The sequence below is a fragment of the Dasypus novemcinctus genome, chromosome 29 (genome assembly GCF_030445035.2).
Source record: "Dasypus novemcinctus isolate mDasNov1 chromosome 29, mDasNov1.1.hap2, whole genome shotgun sequence".
NCBI lineage: Eukaryota > Metazoa > Chordata > Mammalia > Cingulata > Dasypodidae > Dasypus > Dasypus novemcinctus.
The window spans coordinates 24,862,571-24,888,523 of NC_080701.1; the positions used below are offsets into that span (position 1 = coordinate 24,862,571).

The 25,953-nt window shown below is 38.0% G+C and overlaps 1 protein-coding gene across 1 annotated transcript in view; it reads right to left on the reverse strand.

Moving 5' to 3' along the window:
• The window catches only part of ZMAT4 (zinc finger matrin-type 4), a 362,499-nt gene that overhangs the window by 182,232 nt on the left and 154,314 nt on the right, over positions 1 to 25,953 (reverse strand). The gene's annotated exons all lie outside the window — the stretch shown is intronic.

A 25,953-nucleotide genomic window follows, 5' to 3' on the forward strand; every position in this document is an offset into this window, starting at 1 on the left:
GCTTTGTCCCAGGAAAAGGCCAGTTGACATGTATTTCATATTCCACACAGAAATGGACATAGGGCATGACCAGTTATAACATGAGTTTGCCCATGTAAGAGGGATGTGTCCTGCCAGCTAGAAGGGTGGGCTATGTTCAGATATCCAATGGAGAGGCCATAGCATAGAGTCTAAATCAAAGTTGACAGGAAGCCCTGCATTCCACTGCTAACTATAAAGACATATGCCCTACCACTTGGATGGAAACCCACACAGTGAATGAAAACCCTCAGTTTCCTAAGTGTGGGGGAAAGTGGTCATTCCGAAAAAGAGGAAAGAGAGAATGAAGATCTCTACCAAAAAGAGACGTAGAATTCTCCGTGTGTCTTGAATATTTGAAAGGCGCTGGCTTATTTAATTAGCAACTGAAGAAATATTTAAACAGATGGTCATAGTCATTAAAGACCCCAGAAGAAAGAAATTAGTAAGAGTCCCTGAGAGAGAACAAATTATGTAAGTTGGATAAGCCCCAGTAAACAAGTAGCTAACAAATATGTAGCAAAGGAATAGATGTTCCAGAGAGAACAATGGTGAGACAAGAGGCAGGCAAGAAGAGATGAAGAGAAATGACTAAAAGCTCTGTAAATTCTCATACTACCAAATGCAGAGTATTATTTCCGTTCAGAGCCATAGTTTAAGAGGTAGTAGTAAAATTGGAAAAATATCTATGCCAAAGAGATCCTCATAGAGCTGTACTTTCCACCATCTTTACCCACTTCCTCCACAAAATCTGCACAGCTACCGGACACTGTATAAATGCTTAATATACTTATCACGTTGACCTCTCATAATAACTCTCAAATAGACTTAGGACTGATCCCTCTTTCCTTTTCCCCTCAATCCCCTAAATCTAACCCATGAACAAGTCCTGCCATCTTGTCCTCCAAATAATATTCCCAGGAAATCTATTTTTCTCTACCTCCCAACACACTTTTCTATTTCTCCCCCACCTCTCCCTTTCAGTCCTGAGTCCCTTTCACTTGAATGCCAATATTTTAATTTCTTCATAGCACTTATTTCACATTCTAAAGGTTAGTGGTTTATATATTTATTTTTTACTTCTTTATTTTCTGTCTCCACCACTAAAATAATCAGTTTTGTGTATCCAGTATCTAGAACAGAGCTATCCTATAAAATATAATGCAAACTACAAATGCAGTCATTACACACTTTTAAATTTTCTAATAATCACATTAGGAAATAAAAATAAACTGTGAAATTTATTTTAAATAGTATATTTTATTTAATCCATAATATCCAAACTATTATCATTTCAACATATATTCAAAGAAAAATTATTAATGATGTATTTTATATTATTTTTCTTATAGAAGACTTCAAATTCTGGCATATATGTTACACTGACAGCTCATCTCCATTCAAACCAGTCATATTTCAAGTGCTGAGAGACTCCATGGGGCTAGTGGTAACTGCATTGGGCATTATAGTTCTAGAACAATGCTTGGAATATGGTAATTAATTATTATCTTTTGAATTAAAAATGAATAAATGAACAAAGGAGTCAGTGAGTAAATAAGTGAAAAAAATCCCCGTTTTTACAGATGAAGAAAATAAAGCTATGAATGTTTAAATAAATTCCCCAATGTGTTATACTTGTAGGACATGGTGGAGCTGAGTTTTGAATCCTGTTCTTGTTCCTATTTCCATTATACTGCATAAATATCCTCTGTTCATCTTCTCATGAAAACTGTCAATGGCTAAATAAATTCATTATCAGGACATTTAGAGTCCCCTAAAATCTGACTCTCAACATATTTTTCTAGCCTTTCCCCCCACCATTAATTTTCATGCATAATACATTCCAAGTAAACTGAGTTTTTCAAGGTTAGGAACAAGGAGCCTGCTTAGAGCTGCTGGAAATTCCGGCTCTAAATTTCTGTGCTCCTCACCATCTGGCTGCTTGCCCTCATTGAATACTACAGGTGAAGGTTCAATCCTGTAGGTCTTATTTTTGGATCATGTTAGCGAGCATTATAAAATCTCCTCCATTAGGCTAAGCTCCTGCTTTATCTCTCTCTCTATCTCTACCCTAGCATAATGCCTGGGACTTAGGAGGTACTCAAAAAATTTTTGAATGATGAGTATATGAAGGAGGAAATGTACTGAGGAGCAAACTCTTCCCACCTTTCAATTACCTTCAGCACATCCCTACATGTTTTGTTCACATAGCTCATTCCAAGGAGCATTTCCGTTGTCCCTTCGTATGCAAGGGCCCCTCTAATGCCATCTGCTTCATCAAGGCTTTCCCAATACTTCTCACCAAAAAGAGATCTCAATTTTCCCTAAACTCCCATAGAACTTCATTTAGGACTCTCTTCACATACATAATACCGTTAAGCATGTATCTTTATTATCCCTATTTGAATGTTAATTCCTTGGGCTAAAAATGTATCATCCTCAGTTCCTAACAGAGTGTTTTGTGTAATGTGGTATGAAAAAGTCAAATATTAAATTATAAAGGAGCATATTTGGATTTAAAGCAGGTAGGCTTAAGCCTTGGATTTTAAATGTACTAAATCTTACTTGTAATTACTGAATCTGAAATTCCTCTCCTGCTACATGAGGAATAAAACTTTCCCTGCCTACCTATTCATGAGATTTTTATCAGCATAAATAAATGTAATGTATGGTAACATACTCTGTAATTTGAAAAGTAATAGTCAAATATATATGTATATATACATGTATATTTATAATTGCTTATGAAATAGACTATATAATGGGCACATTTTAACTTATTTCATCTTCTACATGTAATTTACTTATAGCAGGCATTTTCTCACTTATTTACTTGAGCATATGTTCAATACCTGGCTTCATCTATTAGAATGTATGCTTCTTGAGGGCAGGAATTCTGTTTTGTTCATTTCTACATATGCAGAGCCTATAATAAGTCCTGCCACAGACCAGATGTGGTGAAAAATATACACATAAGTACAAAATAAATGAAAATTTTGGAAATATGGTGGCATCAGTGGCATAGTTTTTAATATCTCAAAATCCCCATCCCCATTTCTCAGTAAAAACCAACAGAACAACTAGATAGACAAATGAAAAATTACAGACAATAGTTAAAATTAAAAAGTGGCAAGATACTCCCATAAATCCCAAAATACCAGTGAATGACAGTGAAGCAACAACAGCCACATGCATGGTATCAGACTCTGTGCATGGAAGCAGAGCGAAGCAAATGGGCATCTGTTGACCTCAGAACAGAGGAACCCCCAATAACCAACAAGTATTCATGGGAAAACTTGACAGGCCAATTTAAGAACAGCTGCTGAAATTGGGAGGGCTTTTTCTAAATAGCAGATGGGTGCAAGAGGTCAAATATAAGATGTAGAGCAGCCAGTATGGTCTAGTCCTTATGAAGTTTAAGCACAATCCACCAGACCCTCCTTCCAGGACAGGGTTCCACTGAGGAAAAACTGCTGGGAGTAGAACCAATAGTGATCAGGAAATTCGATAACTGGAGACAAATAAAAAAAGAGGCTCAGACAAAAGTGGAGAAAGGAGACAAAGCCAAGAAATGTCCAAAAACAAACCACTGCATTTTTAAACACAACACAGACACACACCATAAGGTAAAATAAAAAAGAAAGGAGCACTGTTAAGTTATAAAAGCAGCCTTCAAACATACTTCTTTGTAAATATTCAAGAAATGAAATAGCACATGATAATGAGAAATAGAAAAACAGCCAAATCCAATTACTTACAGTAAAAAGCCAGCAATATATGATCACAAAACAGATTAAAACAGTAACTTTCTTTTTCAAAACAAAGAGATATTAAAAGAATGATGCAAAAACAACATAAAGTTAGAAAATTTACAAATTATATGAAAGAACTATAAAAAGATTTAGAAAAAAGAATAACTTCAGAAATGACAATAACAGAAGAGACACAAGATAAATAAACATGATTAAGAATATTCTAAGAGTAATAGAAGGTACAACGAAGGAAAAAATAAAAATCAGAAATAGAAATCAAAGCAAGTGACAAATTGGAAATGATCCAAGAGATGAATACTTGGATATCTTGAAGAAGAAAACCAAAACAAGAAACAAGAGAACAAAACAAATACCAGGTCCTATAAATTGAGAAAATTCTAAAATTAAAATTAAATATACTACATAGTGAAAGAATACACTGTGTACCTGAGAATGTCAAACAAACCAGAACAACCAAAACTAAAACATATTCTACTAAAATTACTGAAGTAGGAAAAATTTCTCAAAATTCTCAAGCCTCTAAGCAAATGACTTATTTATAAGAAAAACAAAATTAGTTTATCAGCAGATATTTCAACTACAGTTTTGTTCCAAAAACAAATAAGTAATATATTAAAGATTTTCAGGAAAAGAAATGTGAACCCAATATTTAATAATCATCAAAAATGACTTGCAAGAGTAATGGGCCCAAGTGGTAAAAGTCAGTAAATCAGGAAATACTCTCTTGAGACTTTCCTAATGTATCCTTTAGAAAATAAGGTTTAAATAGCCTAAGTTATTAGAGAGGCATCTACATAAAGACTGGTGGTAGAATTTTACATAAAGTTACTTATAGAAATTAAATGGGGTTTAGTAAGAAGTAAGTATAGTATGTAATGGCTATGTATTCATATATTCAGATAATATGGCTATAGTATAACAAAAATGGAGACAGAATGAGATAACACGTGCTGCAGAAATTCATTTCTCAGTAACTAATTATTTGTGAAGCAATGATATTGTTATTTGCAGGCTGTTATGTGTATAATATTGGATAAAGTAAATGAGTAACTATGGAATATTCTAATTTTATTGTTCTTTGCGCCTTTGAGAACCAGGATACTTGATGTGGGAAAAGTGTAAAGAGAAAACATATGAAAGAGTACATACAAAATGCTATCATCATGATAAGAATTGGAAGTATCAGTATGAATTCATGATCTATTGAATAAATGTATACATACACACACATACTCATTGAAGAGGTCTAAAAACTGTGGTAAATCAATACAACCTCCCTAGCACTGATATACCTGTAGCACTCTTTAAATACCTTTTCCCACTACAAGAAATCCAGTCTTTTGGGGAAAAAATGGCTGAGCAAGCCATTTACATTAAGCCTGGAATATCTTGCCATACCAGATAATCTTGAAGTTCTCAAAGACTACCACAGTCCTGTCACAAAGACTCAGAGACAAACTAAAAGAGGCTCCCACTGTCAAAATTTGGGAAAATTTGAGCTTCAGTAATTGCATTTGATCAAAATCCTCAATAGGTTTAAAACCACTCATTCGTAATATCTTAAAACCTGTTAGTCATCTTTTCAGCAGGATGGGGAACTAATTCTTTAATTGGAAAATTGATAAATCAAAGGCACGGGTAAGGCACTTATTCTGCCTCTCCTATGAGAGCTGTAGCACAGAATGCTAGCATCCAGTAAATTAGGAAAAGTGTTCTAAAATTATTCCAATTAATCAATGAGAAAGCAATGATAGAAAAAAGTCATTTTGCAATCCCCAATGAAAATAATGGATGTAGGCATTGAAAATCAACAGCTTCCAATACCACAAAAGGAGAGAACATGCGCCTCTTGATGAAAGAAATTCTTAAAATCCAGTCTTGGTAAATGCAACAAGTCCAATCCCAATCACATATCTAGATCCAGACATTAATTTTCAGGAAAAAGGAAGGTCAGAGGCATATGTTGAATGGAACCACAAGGGCATAATCAGTCAAAGCTAGACTTTAAGAAACTATAGGTCAAATGCCCCCAGGATTTTTAACAAGTAAATTATAAGGAAAAGAAAGGAATGGAGAAGGAACCAGCAGGCTAAAATAGATGAAAAAATGCATCAAGTTTTTTAACAGTGTGCCACAATGGACTCTGGTAAGTAGAGAGGTACACTTAGTGATAAAAATAAACAGAAACCCAAGAAAGTAATTCTAGAAAAGTCAGGGTAGCAGTTGCTTTTCTTGGCTCAGAAAGGCTCAGGGTTGGAATGGGATATTTGAAGGAGCTTCCGGGGCAACTGGCAAAGTTCTATTTCTTGGCCTGGGTGGTGGTTACAAGAATGTTTGCCTTGTAACTCATTAAGTGATATTATATCTGTTGCTGTTTTTTATTTTTTTTAGCATTTCTTATTTGTGCTTTATTTTAAAATAGAAAGTTTTTTTATGAAAAAAGATGAATTCCAGTTTTAAATGTACCTATCTAACAGGCTTAAGTGTCTCCCTATGTATAACTCTAAAATATTAGTGAAGACTGAAAAGGATGAAACACATTGAATATGAATTTGATAGATCTTCTGATACCAGAATCTAAGGTGAATTTCTACCTGCTCTAAGGCACATAGAGTTCAATTGAGATCATCTGTAAAATGGGTTTAATAATAAGATTTCCCTCATAGGACTAAATGCATATATATAGGAAAGTAAGCAGAACAGTGCTTGGCTTGGATTGAGAGAAGTATATTTAAGAATAAGCCAGTGCTTTTACAAAAAACCTTCCCAAGACTGTATTTTATAAAATACAGAGAGCTGAAATAAAAATAAAGAATCACTGTATACTCCCCTACTCTCCTTTCCCCAGATTCGGGTTTGTACAAACAAGAAAACTGAAAAGCTATCCTTCATCATGTGGGTTCTTGAACTGTTAAAACAGTTTGCTGTTTTAACATGATTCTTGTCATCTTTCTATATCCATTCTGCAGCATCATTTCCTAATTACCAGCCGATAGGAAACTTGGGTAGGAAACAAGAAGTAACTAACTGTACCCCAGTGGATGCAGCTTACCATCTCACCAACTAAGAAAGATGGCTACAGGACAAAGGCAGGGAAACCCCCGCGGGCTTAGCATTCTGAGAAGCATTGCTTTTATGTAACGCTTTGACTCCTAATATTAGAAAATCAGGTAGCGAAGACAGGAAATGAAGCCACCCAAAGAGGCAGAGCTTTGCTAGGTGACGAGCTTCTAGTAATTGGGATTGGCCCGGAAGCTGTGCACATCAAGCCACATCTAATAATGACTCTAAGAAAGAGAATAGACAATTAGCCAATGAGAGGCCAAGAGAAGTCATTTCTTCTCAGATTTATAGATGAATTTAATGCAAGCTTAATCACTGGAGTTTAAATTTCTTCTGCAAGCAAAAATGATTGTAAATAGCTAACATAAATTTGAAAATGAAAAACAAGAAGCAACTGTAGTCTCAGATATGAAAAAATACTATAAAATGCTAATAAATTTTAAGTGAATTTCTACGACAGAAAGGCATAGGTTAATAAAACAGAATAAAATCAGAAACACTGAAGGATATATTCAAATTAGTATGTGATAAAAGGGTAATTTCAAGTCAGTGAGGAAAAACAGTTTTATTCAAAAAATGTAATTGGGAGGACTGAATAACAATTTGAGGAACATAATAAAACTATAAAATAATTTATATATAGAAATATTCGAATTATCTTAAGAGTCTGGACATTTTATGTATAACACTGAAAACAGTTCAGAATAGAAATGATGCATAGGCCCCATTACATAAATATTGAAATTTTCTGAAGTTCAAAAAATCATAAAAACATTTTAAAGCAAAGGGGAAAGAACATTAACTGTATATATATTTAAAATGCTTATCTATATAAAGACCAAAGCATTAAGAGAAAGCTGATGATCAAACCCCAAATTAAGCAAAGAACATGAACTAAAAATGTATAAAATAAATACACATCTCCAATAAAATATGAAAAAATAAATTTTATCAGTAATCTATGAAGCATAATTTTAATGAATTATCAAGTTATCCATAAAATTTGGAAAGTTTTAAAAGGGAAATAATATACAGTATTCTCAAAGGTGTAGAGAAATGAGCATTCTAAAACACTGTTTTGAAAAAGCACATTTCTTCAGGGCAATTTGAGACTATGCATTTAAAATAGAACATACATACTTTTTACCCCAGAGATTCCATTAGGGGATGATATGTTAACAAACCGAGGTTTATGAATTTATTAAACTAATGCTAAGTAATGTTTAATAAACCATAGTCATATTTATATGTTGATGTAGTAGAAAACAGATCCATTAAAATCATTATATGGAAGAATATTAATTGGCATGGAAATTGACTTCTGATGTATTACTAAGTCCATTCACTCAACATTTTATTTATTATTATTACTTTTTGTAATATATACCCAGGACCTCATACATGGGAAGCAGGTCCTCAGCCACTGAGCTACATCCTCTCCCCAATGTGAGTTTATCTTTTTGTTTGTTTGTTTGTTTTTAGGGGATCAAACCCAGGACCTTGTCCATAAGAAGCAGGTGCTCAACCACTTGAGCTACATCCACTCCCACCAACATTTTAAAACAGACATTTATGGAGTGTCTCTGGGGACACCGCAGAGAACAACACAGATGACAGCCCGTCATGGAGCATGTAGTTCTTGTTGGAGAGAGAGCAATAATTAGGATAAGATAAATACATATTATGTTGGGTGATAATTGCCAAGGATACAAAAAGGAAGCCTATGGGTGGGATGGTTGGAAAGTTTAGATTGGTCTGAGAATGCATCACTGTGAAAGAGACCTTTGAATGAAGGGCAGAAAGAAGTGAGGAGCTGCTCGTGCAGGTATCTGGGGGAGGAGCCGTCTAAGTAGAGGGGTCAGCATGTCGAAAGGCCTTGCGTGTGAGGTGATGAACGTGTTCACAGATCAACGAGTGGACCAGGGCAGCTGCAGCAGAGGAAAAGAAAAGGTAAGTTGTAGGAGAGGAGGACAGGGACACGATGCAGGGGACGGGGACACCAAGCGGGGCCTTGCAGGTCATAGTCAAAGTATTGGCTTTGGCTCTGAATGAGACGCAAAGCTGTATACAAGCAACAGTCAGCATGATCCATGCAATATCTTGTACATTAAAAATTACATATTTATGCATGGTCTTTATTCATAAATAAGAGAAAAGGAATAAGAACAGGAGTGAAAAGAAAAACTAGAAAAGGTGCTTCTGAATATTAAAATGATTATTTCTGAGTGGAATTATAGACATGATTTATGCTTCATCCCCCTTTATGTATTACCTAAACATTCTATATTGATGAGGTGTTACATTTTTTCATTTTGAAAATTTAAAAAAAAAAAAAACTTCTTAAAAATGGGCCAAAAAAAGAAGAGGGAAAATCCCTACTCCCACCATCTGGTAAGGTTGAGATAAAATCCCCTTTCAGTTCTTTGGGAAAAAACCCAAGATTCCAGGAGTAGATCTAGAGGTTGTCTCTCGGAAGCAGTGCCACCAGTGTGACCCATTTCAATAATCTGAGCTGCCCCTCCCCAAGATCCCTTGTTGGCCGGTGCCTTTGGGGGTCAAGTTACAGACACTTAGGCTTCCAAGCGAGCTACAGCTCAGACCACACCCTCGCCTCCATGCCCGGAAGAAAAAGTACCAACGCATCAACATGCTGGAGGTTTCCCATCCACACCGACAAATACCTGTGCTTACGGGTCTCTACCACCCTAAACGCGGCGTCCAGTCCCTTTAGAGAGAAACCAATCGGAAACAGACACGTTTACTTCAACGTTCGCTGCCTTCTTTATTACTACAGCAACAAGGAAAAGAAAGAAAAAGAACAGACAAAAAGGAAAGAGATACAATTCATGGAGGATTTCAAAGGAAAAATAAATCTCTCCACTGGGTTCACTATGAATACTCAGGTAAGAAAATTTAGATCAGTGCTTCTCAAAATGAGGAACCTGGACATGCAAAGTCAGCTCCAGCATCACCTGAGAACTTGCTGGAAATGCAGATTCCTGGGGCCCCTCCCTAGACCTTGCTGCATCAGAACTTCTGGACAATACAGTTTAAGTGCCTCCCAGATGCTTCTGCTGATGCTAAAAAATGTCTTAGATCAAATGCAGGAGCTTTTTCCTTGGGCTTTTTTTTCTCTTTTCTTAAGGGAAAGTCAGATTTGAGTAGAGGTCAAAAGGTACAGCCTTCTACCAGGAGAGCTTCGTTACCATTCTTTGCTCTCTGCAGGTTTCTAAAAGCAGGGTCTCTATAACATAGCAACACTGACTTAGGCACATTTACCTTGCCAGCTGGTCAGATTGGGCTGATGTCCTCTCGTTAATAACATCTCAGTACAGCATCTGGAGACCACTTTTTACTTAGTCTCTCCTGCTAGCATACCTGTCATGGTGAAATTGTTTCACTAGTAATTTAATCTCTCTGCATAAAAAGAACATTGTCCTACTACCAAAAGTTCTGAGCATTTTCTTTTGACAAGGAGAATCCCTGTCTCTCTTCTATAATCCTGTAATTTTATCTTTGATTGCTCAGTAATACCATCATTTCCCAGTAGGGTGGAATCATTCTTCTGATATTAAACATGACATACACCAAAGGTTCTTAAGTCTCAATTTGAAGAGCCAGATGGAAGGTATTCTTAGATTCCCATTTACTATTTAATACATACTTGGTTCTGATGCTGATTGTAGGAAAAGGTCAAAACACATCACATATTTACTAGCTTTTCTGCACCAGTTCAACTAAACAAAACACACAAAAAGAAATACACTCCCCCCCCCCCCCCCCCCCGCTTTTGTTAACAGTATCAGGGCCAGAGAATAAGCCCGGGACCTCGTATTTGGAAAGCTGGTGCTCAACCACTGAGTCACATCTGCTCCCCTGAGTTGGTTTTTTCATTTGTTTGCTTGTTGTCTGTTTTTGTTTTTAGGAGGCACTGCGGACCAAACCTGGCACCTCCCATGTGGGAAGAAGGAGCTCAACCACTTGAGCCACATCCACTCCCCAAAGAAGTAACTTTTATTACGAAACACACAAAATAAGCATTCAGTAAAAATGTGTATTCCTTGAAAATTTTCCATACAGTTATAACTTCAGAGAACAATTCAACTTTAAACAGGGACCTAGTTTAGCAAAGTAGGTAAACCCAGAAGATATAGTCCTTTTTTCACTTTTATTTTTAATAATCTTTTTTTAAAATTTTGGAGTAGTTTTAAATTTATATAAAAGTTACAAAGATGGTACAGACAGCTCCCAAATACCCTACACTCAGTGTCCCCTAATATTAGCATCTGACATGCCCAAGATACAATTGTCAAAATTAAGAAATTAACATCGGCACATTGTTACCTAAAATCCAGACTTGGTTCAGATTTCACCAGTTTTCCCATTAACGTTCTTTTTCTGTTCCAGGATCCAACCCAGGATACCAAACTGCATTTGGCCTTTTAATTTTTTGGTACTCTTTTACTCCTTCCTGCCAATGCCTGGATTAGGACTTATACAGAATACTACTTAAAAAGAGCTGTTAATTAACTAACACAGCAACCAGTGTTTCATAACTGGTAGCAACATTTCTCTCAACATAAAGCAACCCACTATGGCAGAGGCCAATCTGAGTCAGTCGTGCCACCACCTGGCCTTGCCTGGACCTGGTACCCTCTTAGGCTGACCTGGGTTTGCAGGAAGAAACCTATTTTATGCCCAAATTAACTGGACAATCTGACCAAGCCCTACTGATCCCTATTCTTGAATAGAAAAGTAAGCCAGTTTGCTTTGGGGACAAGTCTTTGTAACAATACTCTCAGAGTAGCTGGAGTGGCAAATGGTTTAGGAAACTACAGGGTTTTTTAAAAATTGCCTGTTTATTCAGAAGCTAAAGTAAGAACATGGTTTCATAGTGAAGAGCAGGAGGAGAATGTCTGGGCAGAGGTGGAAGGCAACAGAAATTACCCATGATTCCCCAGAGAGCATCCTTGTGACAGCAATTACTGGTATTGGCAAGATCCCTGCTCACCCCACCTCCCCACCCTCTTTCTTCACCCAGTCCATCTCCACAACATTGACAGAGACAGAAAGAAGAGAGAGGCAGAGAGAGACAGGGATAGAGACGAGTGCTCGAGGAAAAATGAAGTTTGCTAACAGTCGATCTAGGCTATAATTCTCAGTCTCGATCGATCGATAAGGCTTCTGCAGTAAAAGGAAATGGCTTCCTGAGCAGAAGAAATTGTCTTGCATTCTTGAGGGTTCAAGTTCCAGCTTCTGGTGACACTTTCTCCTGAATCCTTGGTGTGAATGTACTTCTAAAGGTTCTGCCAAGGAACCTTTAGAAATGAGATCAACGAAGCATCATATCTGATTCTTGGGGACATCTAAAAATACTGATGGGGCAGGTCCAGAAATGCACCTGGGGACTCTTCTCTAATGTATGATACTGATGTGGTGTTTTCCTTTTGAATTTTATTTTCTTTAATGAGATAACATGAGAGATGTTAAAACTTTAAGGAAAACAAAGATGCACCTGAGCCTCCATGTCAGGCAACAAGTTGGATGAAGAAGGCATTCAAAATGTGGTCCCTTTGTATGTGCTTGTTGTCCCTGAGCGAGGGCACAAATCTCCACACTCCTCAGTCTTCTCCAAGGCGATTTCTGTGCGGATGTTCCCACCCAGAGAAAGTTCCGGTGTGTCATGCACAGTAGGAGGACCAGCAGCCATCGGCATGAGCCTTTGCCTCCCAGGAGCTGAGGTCAACTAGGGATTTCCCTTTTCCTAATTCCAAAGGAATAATGAAGGTCTGCCTTGCTTATCAGCCTCCTGGGCATTTTCTTCTGCCTCCGAAATTTGGGGCCATCAGCATGTTTCATGAGTCGAAGGGAAGCAATCCCATTCAGGTCGCCGTTATTGATCGTGGATCAGTCAGCACTGTTACCATTACTGAATGGTACTAGGATTGGCTCACCATTCAGGGTCAGTGTATCCCAACTTTTCTTAATAAGATCTACTCTCCATTTTCTAGAGAGATTTGTGACTGCTTTAAGTGAATACAAGTGTTATTAGCTTGAGGCGAGAGCACTTGCATTATTCCCCCCTCCCTGCCAGCAGCCATCCATTTGAGTGACAGGAAATGGATAGCAGGAAGGATGACATCAATGGCCAGCTAGGTTACACACCAGATGAAATTTCAGAATCACCCGGTGGATGTTCTGGAAGTCTCTGCGTCCTGAGAGCACAATCCAAGTAAAGTGAAAAGGGTGGGGGAGACAGTAGCAGAGGCAGAGTAGCAAATGTCATGGAAAAGCTATTTTTAAGCTTAAGGTAACACTGAGGGTAGAGGTTTCCTGTGCCACAGAGGCTTGTCTTAAAGCCAAAACATGTGACTGCATTTTAGAGTTAATAGCTAGAAGCATCATCTCGGTGTGCAGGGGATTTGTATTTATAACCAGATAAGAACACAGTCGGATCACAAATATCTCAAAGGCGCTTCTCCACCTCTCTCTTTTTGTTGTGTTTGGAACGTATTTTTTTTGTAACACTCTCTGCTTGACTCTGCAAAGAGCCCTAAATATATACTTTTAAGCAAATTGTCATCAAATACGACAAAGTTTTATCCAAATTATTTTCAAATAATGTAACAGTCATTCGCTGTTTTTTTTTCTTTCATACACAAAATTAAAATGATCTGATGAACCCCCAAGGGGACAAGCCAGACTCAGAGTACCAAAAAACAAACCTCCTTGCCCTTGAGAAAAAGGAGAAAACTAAGGGAAACTGAAGTAGACTAAAATAATCACCAGTTAAATGGTGTGATTACAACTGAAGGAGAAAACTGCCCAACGGGGCCATACACTGGCTGACATGTGTTTACATACACCTATCTCGACGTGCACTCCTACACACATTCAGGCAAACATACGTATTTGTCCTCAAAATCCTCAACACACAAACTCAACATAAGAAGGGCCCGTACGTAAGAATCGGTTCCTCAGAGTCTGGGGCCTCCACCCCACCACAACAATGCCGTTTCTTCTTCATCTGGGACTGACTGACCTAGAAGTACATTTTCCCTCAGAAAGAAGATAAAGGTGCAGAAATGCCTTCTCTTAACATGGAAACAAAAGTGTAACTTGTTCAAATAAAGGAGGAGTACAAACCCTCAGAACACTGCCTGTGAACACCAAGGGCCCAAGAGCCCCCACAGCGAGGACAAAGGAGGAAAAGAGACTTAGCAGCCATACTTGGGGCCCAAGGTATACCTTTTCATAGAACTAACATTATACGGTTGGGTTAGGTAGAGAGCTAAAGGTTCTATTAATTCTCAGCCTCAGGGGCTGGGTGGAAATCTGACTTTAATGATATTATTTCTATGGGAAAAAAAGGGGGGCTCCACACTCCAGACAAAAGATTTACAAACGAATCTTTTGAATTTCGAACATGATACATTTGTGTTTTAAGGATGATTGAAGAAGGGGAGGGGGAGATTTTTGCCCTTTGTCTTGGAGAGACATGGTTGCCGTGAGAGGGGCAGTGCTCTGAGGGGGCAGGGACAGCTGGTGTGACCTTGTCAGCATGAAAATGCACTCTGTTGAGTGATTGCTGTCACCTTCACCGGTCTCCAGGTACAAAATTTACATCTAGATATCCCCGTGGTAAACATCCCTTCACCTTGCACCCAGCTAAGCCTGTTCCCCAAAGATCCAGGAAAGCTATGCCACGTGGGTTGTGGTCCAGTTTTTTTCCTGTCTTTCAGGCTTCTTGTTTCCTCTGCCCCTGGAGTTCACCAAACAAAAGCCATTGCCTAAGGCCTTGATGGTTGTCCACTCTGCCCGCAGAGCCACCCTGGGGTAAGAACCCCGTGGAAACAGGTAAGTCGATTCCATTTGGTAAATCAATCCCATAGGATGAGAGGTAGGAATGACTCAAAAAGTCACGAAGCCAGAGGTGATACCTACAGTGAGCCCGAGTCTCCAAAGAAGTCAGAATGTAAAATTTTTATTCAGAATTTTAGTAGGATTCGGATCTACATGACTTGTACATAGGTGTTGTGCTCTGTCAGTCTTCCAAGAAAACTGCTTTTATCTTATTTCAACTTGTTTTGTAGAGAAGCACATCATTGGTGTTTTAAGATGACAGCTAGCTTTTTAATTCTCTGACTCATATTCACAGATATTCATTGATTGTCTAGTATATGCCAGGCACTGGGGAGAAAAAGATGAGTAAGATAGAGACTTTGACCTTCAGGAACTCACAGTCAAAGAAGAGAGAATGACACATAACTGGGTCAGTTCAATTCAACACAATGTGATATATTCTAGAACAGACAAAGTGAAGGACAGAAAAGAGAATAACTCTCCTGAGAGAGCTAAGGACTTCGAAGAGGAAGAAATACTTAATATCTCTGAAACATGAAGATGAAAAGCTGCAATCTGGAAAAAGAAGAAATGGAGAGTAGGGTTTTGAGGTGAAGAAAGAGAGAGGAGAGGAAATGGACAGGTAGGCAGGAACCAGAACAAAAAAAAAAAAGCTCAAGATCTCGAATGAGGAGCATACCTGATATTTTCAGTTCTTCATGTTTATCTACAAAATATTTTTAGGAACTGAAGGATCAGAAGTCAAGAAATATGCTTCTGGTATAATCTGCCAATATATATAATTTTTTTTCAGTAATAAAGCTGAAATAATGACTTCTTTTCCATCACTGCCTGACATGAAATAAAACTTTGCTATAGAACGACTGCCTAGTTAGGAGCCAAATGGCAGGGGGCACAATCAGGATGGAAGTCATTTAAGAATTACGAGGCATTAAAGTTGTGCTTTCTGAAACACCTGTAAGTGCATTTATTTCTGCTAAGTCACTAGGCATCAACTTAAAAGCATAGACTTCCAATTAATTGTAAAGTGGCAATCAGGCTGTGGGAAGCACCGATATCAAAGACACTGTGTTCACTCATTCCCCAAAGAGGCAGAGAGGAGCTGATTAGAAACAAGCTAATGTAGCATCTTTCCTGAGGTGCCTTCTTCAGGAGTGGTTTCTTCTCTTCTGATTGTTTGCATTCATCAACATCCATTAAAGTGCTGGATATAAATATCTCATGGTAGCATGTAGTCGTGTTGGGCCATGTAGAATTGTACTCAAATTGGGATGCAAAGAACAATTACTTAAAAGCAAAAATGCATCATCAAAAATGCAACACTTAGCGGATCCAGAGGGGCTGTCCCAAAGGCGGACCCACCCAGCACCCACCGGGAAGTTCTCATTCTGGAGCTTTTGTAACTAAGAAACTGCCTGAAAATAATGATTTCATTTCAGCCTACTTTTAGAGACAGTGCTGCATTTATAGAAAGAGGGAAGATGATGTATAAGAGACATAGTTTGTAAAATTAATTAATATCTTACTGAATATATGTTATACATATTTGTATAATTTTTATCATTGTCCCATTGTTAGAATACTCCAACTTCTATATCTTAACTTTTTTATCAACAGATTCTCATCCTTGGTCCTTTCCTATATCAGTCTTTGTCCTGATTTCCATTATCCTATGTTGCTTACGACAGTTCTCTTACCTCAAATAGTATGGTGGCTAAATATGACAGACTGGCACATTCAGAAATACAGTCTTTCCTATTCCCTAATTAAAATAACATTCTTATACAGAACTGCCCAGATGCACCTGCCTTTGTGCAAACTGAAGGCTAATCATGCTGCCTTTTATTTAGCCAAAGATGTTTTGTGTTAAAACAGATGGACTGGAAGAAACCTGTTCCTGGTCTATTTTTCTCATTCATTCAGAGGCATCAAATTCATGCATTTTCCTAACAAATGGTTTCAAAAGATGCAGCCAGAAATTAATTATTCAGTTGATTGAGTAGACTCTCAATTATATAAACTTCTTGTTTCCCAATTTTCTCATCTCCCGACTTTTGGCCTTTCTACCACTTTACTGCAAAGTGGCTCTTTTGCCAGTAGACAGGCAACATATGTGAAAGGAGAGAAAATGTGAGTCATTTAAATGGTCCATTGTTAGCTGCTCTGTGCTAAATCATACCTGATTATATACAGTTGGTGTGAATGTATTTCAGGTCAAAGTTCAGCAAATGACAGTCCATGGCCGAAATCTGGCTCAGAGACTGTTTTCTGTAAACAAAATTTTGTTAGAAGATAACCATGCCAATTCATTTATGTATTGTCTGGGGCTGCTTTTGTGTTACAATGGTAGGTTGAGCAGTTGCAACAAAAACCACCTAAAATATTTATCTTCTGGTGCTGCACAGAAAAAGTGTGCCAACCCCAATCTTAGGCGCTGGACTGGTAACATTAGCATCTTAGAGCATGCTCTGACTATGGTGGAGGCATTACGCTCTCTAGTTCATGACACATGTTTCACACTGACTCCCACCAGGAACATTAGAAATGTTAAAGTCACCCTAGGTCATCTGAGAAGTGGAGAAAGATATTTAAGAACAGTGCCTTCAACTGCAAATAAAAGAAAACAACAAATCAACTAGCTTAAGGAATTTATTTTCTCATGTAATAAGTTGAGAGGTCATTTAGGTCCAAGGTCAGTTGTGTTAGTGGCTTGGCAGCTTAAGAAGTACCCAGGTTCTTTCCATCGTCCTGACCTGTCTGGTTGGTGCTTCAAGCTCCTCTTTGTGGATTCAAGATGGCTGTCAGAGTTAAAGCATTTTATGCAGATATGACAGTGTCCCCTAGTAGTAGAACAACCATCTTTTTGTTGTATCTATTTTTAAGATTGAGGAATACCTTTCCCAGAACCTTCATCTGACTTGCCCTCATAAGCCAGAACAGCATCAGACACTCAGGTGTCACACCAATGATTGACAAGGATTCTAGGTCCACTGCTCCATCACAGCATGACTTGGGGCATGGATGGAGATCCTTCTCCTCTGAAGACTGTAACTAATTGAACAAATTTGGGTTTCTGGAAGAAGTCCTCTTTCACCAGGAGAATCCTTTTTCACCAGGAGAATAATTTTATGTTACATCCAATTAGTAATGCATAAATATAGTATAAAAGTTTATAAATGAAGTAGATTACACTTTAAGATAAAATAGTTCAATGAACTCTAATTTTGAACTTGGGCACGTAATTTTATCTCTCTGGACAAGTTTAAGACAAGATGAAAATCCCTCAAGGTCTAGGCTACCAGAACCATTATTAATTCAAATCTTGCATAAAAGAACATTAAGTTGTTTGAATAAATATTTTATTTATATATATTTATATTTATAAATTACATCAGTCTATAAAGAATATGAACTACAGTAAAAGAAACAACTCAAATACCAAAAAGAGAAAATAAGTAGTCATGGGAATTAGTATTAGGGGAAAAGTCGGATAGGAAAACAATAAAACCAGAGGTAAAATGATCATGTAGAAATGCAAAGCATATGTTCCAGGAGAGTAACTTAAAAAGACACCTAAAAATTGAATTCTAAGTTTTCTATGATTTGAAAAGAAGGGAAACATAAATTTATAAAACCAACAATGTCCATGATATAAAATTGCAATAATGGTTTAGATGAAGCATAGCTTTTGTGATAGTAAGACTTAAGATAGACACTGAGGTAAATATTATTCCTAGTATGCAACATTTTAAAATCTTGTATTTTAATTAGAGTAAGGCTAATTAAAATGACCCAGTTTTTCAGTGCTTTAACACAATAAAAATTTATTTTTTGCTCATGTAATGTCCAATGCTGGTGCTTTTATTTAGTGGGTGGCCAGGATCTTTCTATTGTGTGACTCTATCTTTCTATAGGGACTCATCCTCTGCATTTAGCTAAAGCAGGGTTTCTCAAAATCAGTGCAATTAACATTTTAGAACAGACAATGTTTTGTTGGGGGAGGCTGTCCCATGCTTTTGTAGGATGTTCATCAGCACTGCTGGCCTCTACTCACTACATGGCACTAGCATGACAATCAAAAAAGGCCCCACAGTCTTTTTTGCCAACTATCCCTGGGAGACAAATTGCCTCTAGTTTAGACCAATGAGCTAGAGGATGGGGAAAGAAAGGGTGGAGAAGGCACATACCTTTTTAGTGAAGTATAATTTATACACACAAAAATGGTTCAATATTAAGTGTTCCTTGAGTTTTGACAATTGTTACACTTGTTTCATCACCATCCAAAACAAGATGGCGACCATGTTCTTCACCCAGAAAATCCCCGTCCAATGACTCCATCACCCAATCCTAGGCTGCTACTTTCGGATTTCTACCACCATAGATTAGTTTTGTCCATCCTTGGACTTGATATAAATGGTGTTTGACTTCTTTTGCTTGAGACAATAATTTTGAGACTCATCTAAGTTGTTACATGAACCAGCAGTTCTTTCTTTTATATTATTGCACATTAATCCATTTTAAGAATATATCGTGATTTGCCTATCTATTCAACTGTTGCACACCCTCTTTTTAAACAACTTGTCCTGAAAGTAACACACATTGCTTTCTTTCACGTTGTACTGGTAAGAACTAGTATCATGGCAATCTGGACATAAGGACAGGAAAATGTCGAAGGACAGGAAAATGTCATCTTTAGATGGGCAGACACTGTCTAATGACAATTTTCTACCCTGTAAGTGGGAGTACAAATCTCTAGGAGGACAGTTAATTATCTTTGTCCAATCTAGCATACAAATGAAAGATCTGTGTGTTGCTTCTTGCCTGTAGGCTAGAAGAGGAGAAAGCTATTTGGAAGTACTGCATTGTATCTATAGTAAGTTTTGAAATATTGTCTAAAAAGCTATAAGCCACTTACTTTACTACTCAACATGCTATTCAACAATACAAACTCACATTGCAATTATTTATCCACATGTTCTGAATAAACACTATAACCAACCAATGTCCAAAGTCACCAAGAACTGTTAGCTAAAGCATATCAGAACTCTCTCTATATATTTATTTCTTGATGGCTCAATATTTGAAAAAAAATTACTTGGCATTGATTAGAACATGACTGGATATGAACACTGATATGTTTGAATAACCTTAATTATGGTAAAAATCTGAAAAACATTCAATTCACCAAAGGCTCAAGTTAATTTTCCTATGTGTAAAGTTTTAAATTAAACTAAAAAAAAATAAATAGCCCATGTTAATAGAAGTGCAAATTGAATATTTATCTTTCATATCTATGAATGGGAGCCCTGTACATGAATTCATGAATATTTTCAGAGTAAAATCTTTGCCAGACTAAAAGGGCTAACACCCTAAAATACATGGAAAAAATACAGTATTACTTTCTATTTGATAACATCAAAAGGTGAAATAGGCCTGAGTTTTCTGCTTTATTTTTACCAATTCAATATATACAAAAACACAGTAAGAATTCATAAAAAGGAAAACTGTGATTGAAGATGAGTTGACATAATTATGTTCTTCACTTGGAGAGATTGGCATATCTATTAGGATTTCATTATATAAAAATAGAAATGTTTATTTATAAATGCGCATGACTATGCTATCATGGGATTATGCTTCTTCATTTGCCTAGCCTAACACATTCCCAACATTTCATTCTTTATTTTCTCTGAAACCCTTCATTTGTGCTCATCCTGTATTTGTGTATATGGGGGCTCATAAGTCTCCAACCTGAGTTGCCTGGAAGTGTTCACACTTAAGTGTGTATATGGAGGATCTTATTGGTGTCAGTCCAGCAGGGGCTTTCCCTGGAGACCCCAGGGAAAGAGCCCTCCATGAAAGAAGGGCTAAAAAATCTGACGTAAACACAAAGGGTCTTGAGAAAAATGACCTGCAATGGGAAGGCCAATTTCAGCAGCAAGTACTAGGAGATAATCAGGTCAAACAAGCAAGAGAGAGTAGGTTCAGGCACAAACTCAGCACCAGAGGTTGAAACTGTCAGATAGAGCCAGAGGGCGCTCACAATGAGGAACTAGGGGCTGCAGCCCATAGAAGCCCAAGCAGAAAAGAGGTCCTGGCATTTGGACAGTCAGTGAGCAGGGAGCACAGGTGTGTTATACCAGAGAGGTATGGGGACCGGCAGAAATGGGCACCCTACCATAGAGGGACAACTAACTTACCAAGATGGGACTCAGGCAAAGGGTAAGAGGACAAGAATGCCACTATCCAAAGTAGCCAAAGAACCATAAGGTCAGGATAAGTCTTGAGGCCAGCATGACTGATGCTGGTTTCCAGAGTTGTGGGATAGATCTCCATAATCCATTTCCCAAAAGGTCCTGAAGATTGGATGCCTTCATGGCCTCAGAAATGGAAAGAGAAAGAATACAGAAATTGGGAACCAGGGACAGCTGATGGACACAGGCTGAGGATCACTTTCATGCTTTTACCTTAAAAAGAAAAAAAAAATCCTGAACCCAGTTGATTCAAATTGACGTTCCTATTATAAGAACACTGAATCCATCTTTGCAGGGAGAAAGTTATTACAGGAGATGCAGTAAGCAGAAGAGAGTCCAGTATTGGTCTTTTAGCAGATTGACATTGTCTTTGCAAAAGTGAAAACTCTGGTATATTTCATTTCCAGCTTAAAATGGCTTGAAACTCTATTATGTTCCACATTTTAAAAAGCCAGTGCCAGAAAGAGGGTAACTGCATCTAATTTGCAATGCATGCTTAGTCATAATGTTAATTTGCAGGACTTGTGTTAATAATATTACACACTTCAAAGTGAATCCTGCATATTCTACAGAATTAACTAGAGTTGTTCAGAAGCCTGTTAACAAGTTGCTGAAATGCAGAAGCTTTTGGATTTGTTGGACAGTCATAGCCTATTACAAGTTGTGTCAAGGCAATTTCAGGGGCAGGCAAGAGAGAATTGCTACTCTTGGTGGAGCCTTAGGCACTACTTTCAGATATCATTAAGAGTGACACATACATAGATTCCAGATAACCATTACAGGTGGGCTCTAGTGTAGGAAATATCAATCGTGAAAGACAACCTGAGTATGTCTAAATTAGCAGGAAGTTATCGGCTTCAAAAAGGATTTTCTCTTTGCTCAACAATTATAAGTCATTCCTTCATTCATTCAGTAAATATTCTTGAGTCCTTCTATGAGGAAGGAGCTATACTCTGCATAAGGTATTATCCTCACCCTGAAGGAGCTGACACCAATGAACGATGTTAACAATTAGTTACATCCAAGAGTTGGCAGGTAAGAACAAGATGCTATGAATATTTAAAGGTTGGAGAGGTTGTTTACAGCAGGGAATTCAAGGAAAGCTCCACCAAGATGATGGTAGCCTAGTTGGGACTCAAATAGAGGATTATTTTAATAATAATGGTAAATAGAAAAGATGAACAATCTAGATATGTACAAAGGCATGAACAAAGAATGAAGACAGAAAATTAGAAAGTATGGATGTGTCATGGCAAATGGATCCATTTATTTGAATAAGAGAGTGGGAGTTGGAAATAGAACTACTAAAGGTAGGTTAGGGCCAAATCTAGAAGAACCATGAACGCCAGAGTAAGGGATGGATGATGGATGTGTTAGGTAATCAAGGGCCAATAAGATTTCTGCAAAGAGAAAGAATAAGCTGAATGTTTATCAAATGAATGCATGAGCAGAAGAATATTAATCTTCTTGGGATGTTGAGGATCTTCTAGAGGGAAAGAAGATTGAGAGTAGCAAGATCAGATAAAATTACATCTCCATAGGTTGCTCAGGCAGTGATGGAACCGGAGCCCATGTAGAGGGTTAAGTGCACTCTAGCAGTGATCTCTCCGAGTTGTAGCCTGTGGGAGGTTTAATTGCATTACACAAAGAATGTCACTGTGTGGCCCATCTGGGTGCTGAGGATGTCATCACCGCATGCTCAGCTGCCATCTCCCAGTCCACACCCACCCCCTTCTATTGTGCTGTTTCCATTCCACAACCTGGGGAAGATGCTAAGTTGAATGAAAAGGCCCGGCCAGACTTTAAAACTGGAAACCCAGGAACAAGTAGCACCAGATGCTAATCAAGCAGAAATTCTCAGGGGCAGGGCTCCTTCCTCCCACCCACTAGATAAATACCACATCAAACAGCGTAGACTGGTCTCTTTTTGTCTGACACAAAATGGGGCGTGTGGAGCTGCCATCTACCCAACCCAACATGAGCAGTTTAGGCCACCCCGGTTGGCCAGTCACGATGGGATCTCTTTTGGACCCTTTAAGCTGTGCAAGTAATAAAGTGGTCATTTGCTGAAAGTGTGTGTTGTGCCCTAGCCTGTGTCCCCACAGTGTACTGTGGAGCAACTCGCTCACACTGGGCTCCAAGCAGGAGAAGGCTGTTCCTCCAGAAAGAGCTTTCCACTGACCCCTTCATCACAGGCTTTTTGAGAGGTGCAGACACCCACCACAAGGCTGGAGAGACGGAACTGCAGCACCGTGATGGCACTGCCGGAGCTAAGAAAGTTCCCTCCAAAGACACACCTTGCATTTGACCAAACTAAGATCAAGTTATTCAGAAGAGTCTGGAGCAAGGAATGGCCATTCCAGAGTAGACCCTACTCTGGGGTCAGCGCACTGGGAGACGAAGAAACTCTAGACAAGTTCAGTTAAAAAATTCCTTTGCCACATCTGTTAAAGATTTTTCATTAGCTCTTTAGTAAGGAGCAACTGGAGACCTTTATGAAAACTTAGTGCCTATTGTATTTAATGGCTTTAAAGGCTGTATAGGAAACCAGATATTGTTCTTATTGGAGTGTCAATGTGGTTATTCGAAATACATCCCTTTTTCCAATTTTATGAAATACCAAGAGGGAAAAAAATCTCTCTAGGTATTGGCATATATTAATTCTTAGGAAATTTAAAGTCAGGATTCCTGTGTCCAGAGAGGCAGGTCAAATAAAATGACGTGTCATTGCAGGCACCCATATTATCAGGACTTACAGTAGTTTTTCCTGACAAGCTCCATTGCGTAGGAAAAATATGCGATGACTATAGGCTTGGATGCATGAAAGAAAGGGGCTTCCTCTGGCTGAGGCCTTGAGCTTGAATGACCAAGAAAATGGTGGTTCTCCCTGACAGATAAAAACAGTTGAGGAGGGGAAGCAATTTAGACAAGACGATGATTTTCAGTTTGAAAGTATGTTGCGCTGGGGTGAGAAACGCAGGGCAAGATGGAGGGTATCAGAAAGACAAGGTGAGAGATCAGCAGAAAGGTCAGGGCAAAGCTGAACGTTTCCCAAAGTACAGTACAGACCAATGAAAAGACATTCCTAATGCAAATTATCAATTTACAGACTATTTCACAGAACTATCGAAAAAGTGAAAGTGAGGCAAACCTTTAATTCTTATAATATTTCACATTAAATAAATGCCATTGTATATATTTCTAGAGTAACGAGTGGAACAGAATATTCTTTTTAGGAAAAAAAGAATATTAGAGCTCTTACGTTCTAATATATCCCCCTTCCTGGATTTTGGTCAACACTTTTTATTACGATAATGCTTTCACTGTAATAAAAGTTTATGATGTACCAATTGCTAACATTTAATCTTCAATTGAATTAATCGATGCTTTAAACTATTCTGAGATTCAGATATATTTAATGAAGAGCCGTAGTTCACAAAAACAATACCACCATTTATTATTTTCAAGAATATAGCACCAAATCATAATTCCAAGAGTTAATACATGTTGTTTTATCCCCATCTTGTGTGTTTTTCTCCTCCCCTCCTGTCCCTCAGATGTGGGAGGAGAGCTCCTGCATAGAGACTATTGTAATCCATAAGTTTAAGCAACTCCAGTACACAAAATCTTTAGGACAGATATCAGGCCATTTAATCAGTAAAATGTAAGTTTCACAAGAGCTGGGAGGTTTGTCTGTTTTGTTTACTGTACCAGCAGTGCCTAGAACAATCAGTGCCTGGTGCTTAGCAGGTGTTCAGTAAATATTTGGTGAATCAACAAATAAAACATCAAACTAAAATTTTTATTTCTCAATATACACGCATTGGGTATTTTAGGTGGGGCTGTTGTTACTCATGGAAAATTCCCTGCACAGTTCCCTGTGCAAATGTGGCTCAAGTGATTGAGCTATCACCTACGACATGGGAGGTCCCAGGTTTCATTCCCGGTGCCTCCTAAAAAAGGTGAACAAAACAGCAAGCTGGTGTGAGGGGCTGGCGCGGTGGACTGATGCAACAAGAGACACAAGAAAGAAAACATGAAGAGAGACACAACAAAGCAGGGAGTGGAAGCAGCTCAAGTGAATAGGCACCTCCCTCCCACTGGGACGTCCTGGGTTCAGAACTTGGTGCCTCCTAAAAAGAATATGAGCACATAATGAACAGACACAGCAAATGCAAACAGTAAGGGGGTGGGGAGAAATAAATAAATAAAATAAATCTTAAGAAAAAAAAAATGCCCTGCACATAGCAGGACAATTAAAATCCATAGCCTCCCTCTGCTAAATGCCAGTACCACACTCATTGTAACAATGAAAAACACGCTCTCACATTTTCAAATGGTCCTAAGAGAGGAGGTACTGACCCCAGTTTTAAGACCCAATATGTGAAGTGCATGTATTATTGGTATCTATATGTGAACCACAACCAACCTCATGAGACTGCAAAATGAAAGAGAATACAAAATCCAGAACACTTGAGTATAGACTTAAATGATTTCCACATGATGCAAAAATGCCCAGTCCTGTGGAAGTGGGCATTAGCACAAGCGGAAGAATATTCTGGAGTTAGAAAGAAACTACGAAGTGGAGACAAAAGAACAGGAGAAACCTGCTAGCATGCTCTTACACTTGGACAGACTATGGAAACTGGCTCACTCTCAGGAGAAAATATTCATCAGTCTATTCTCCCCATCACCTGTAGAAAAGCATATCCAGGTTTATAAGAAAGTCAGATGGAAAACAACTATCTCAGAACACAAGGCTACAGATAGCTATAGGTCATAGCCCTTGAAATTCCCTACCAAAAGAAATTGGAACTGTGTAAAACCTAAAGAAATATTTAAAGATAGTAACATAGAAATTGCATTTTTTTGCAATAATGCCCTTTTGTTTGAATTTTGCAAGAAATATTTACTATTTTACAATTAAATGGATTTATGCATTTTTAAACAAATAATATCCTAACATGTGATTCTTGATCAAT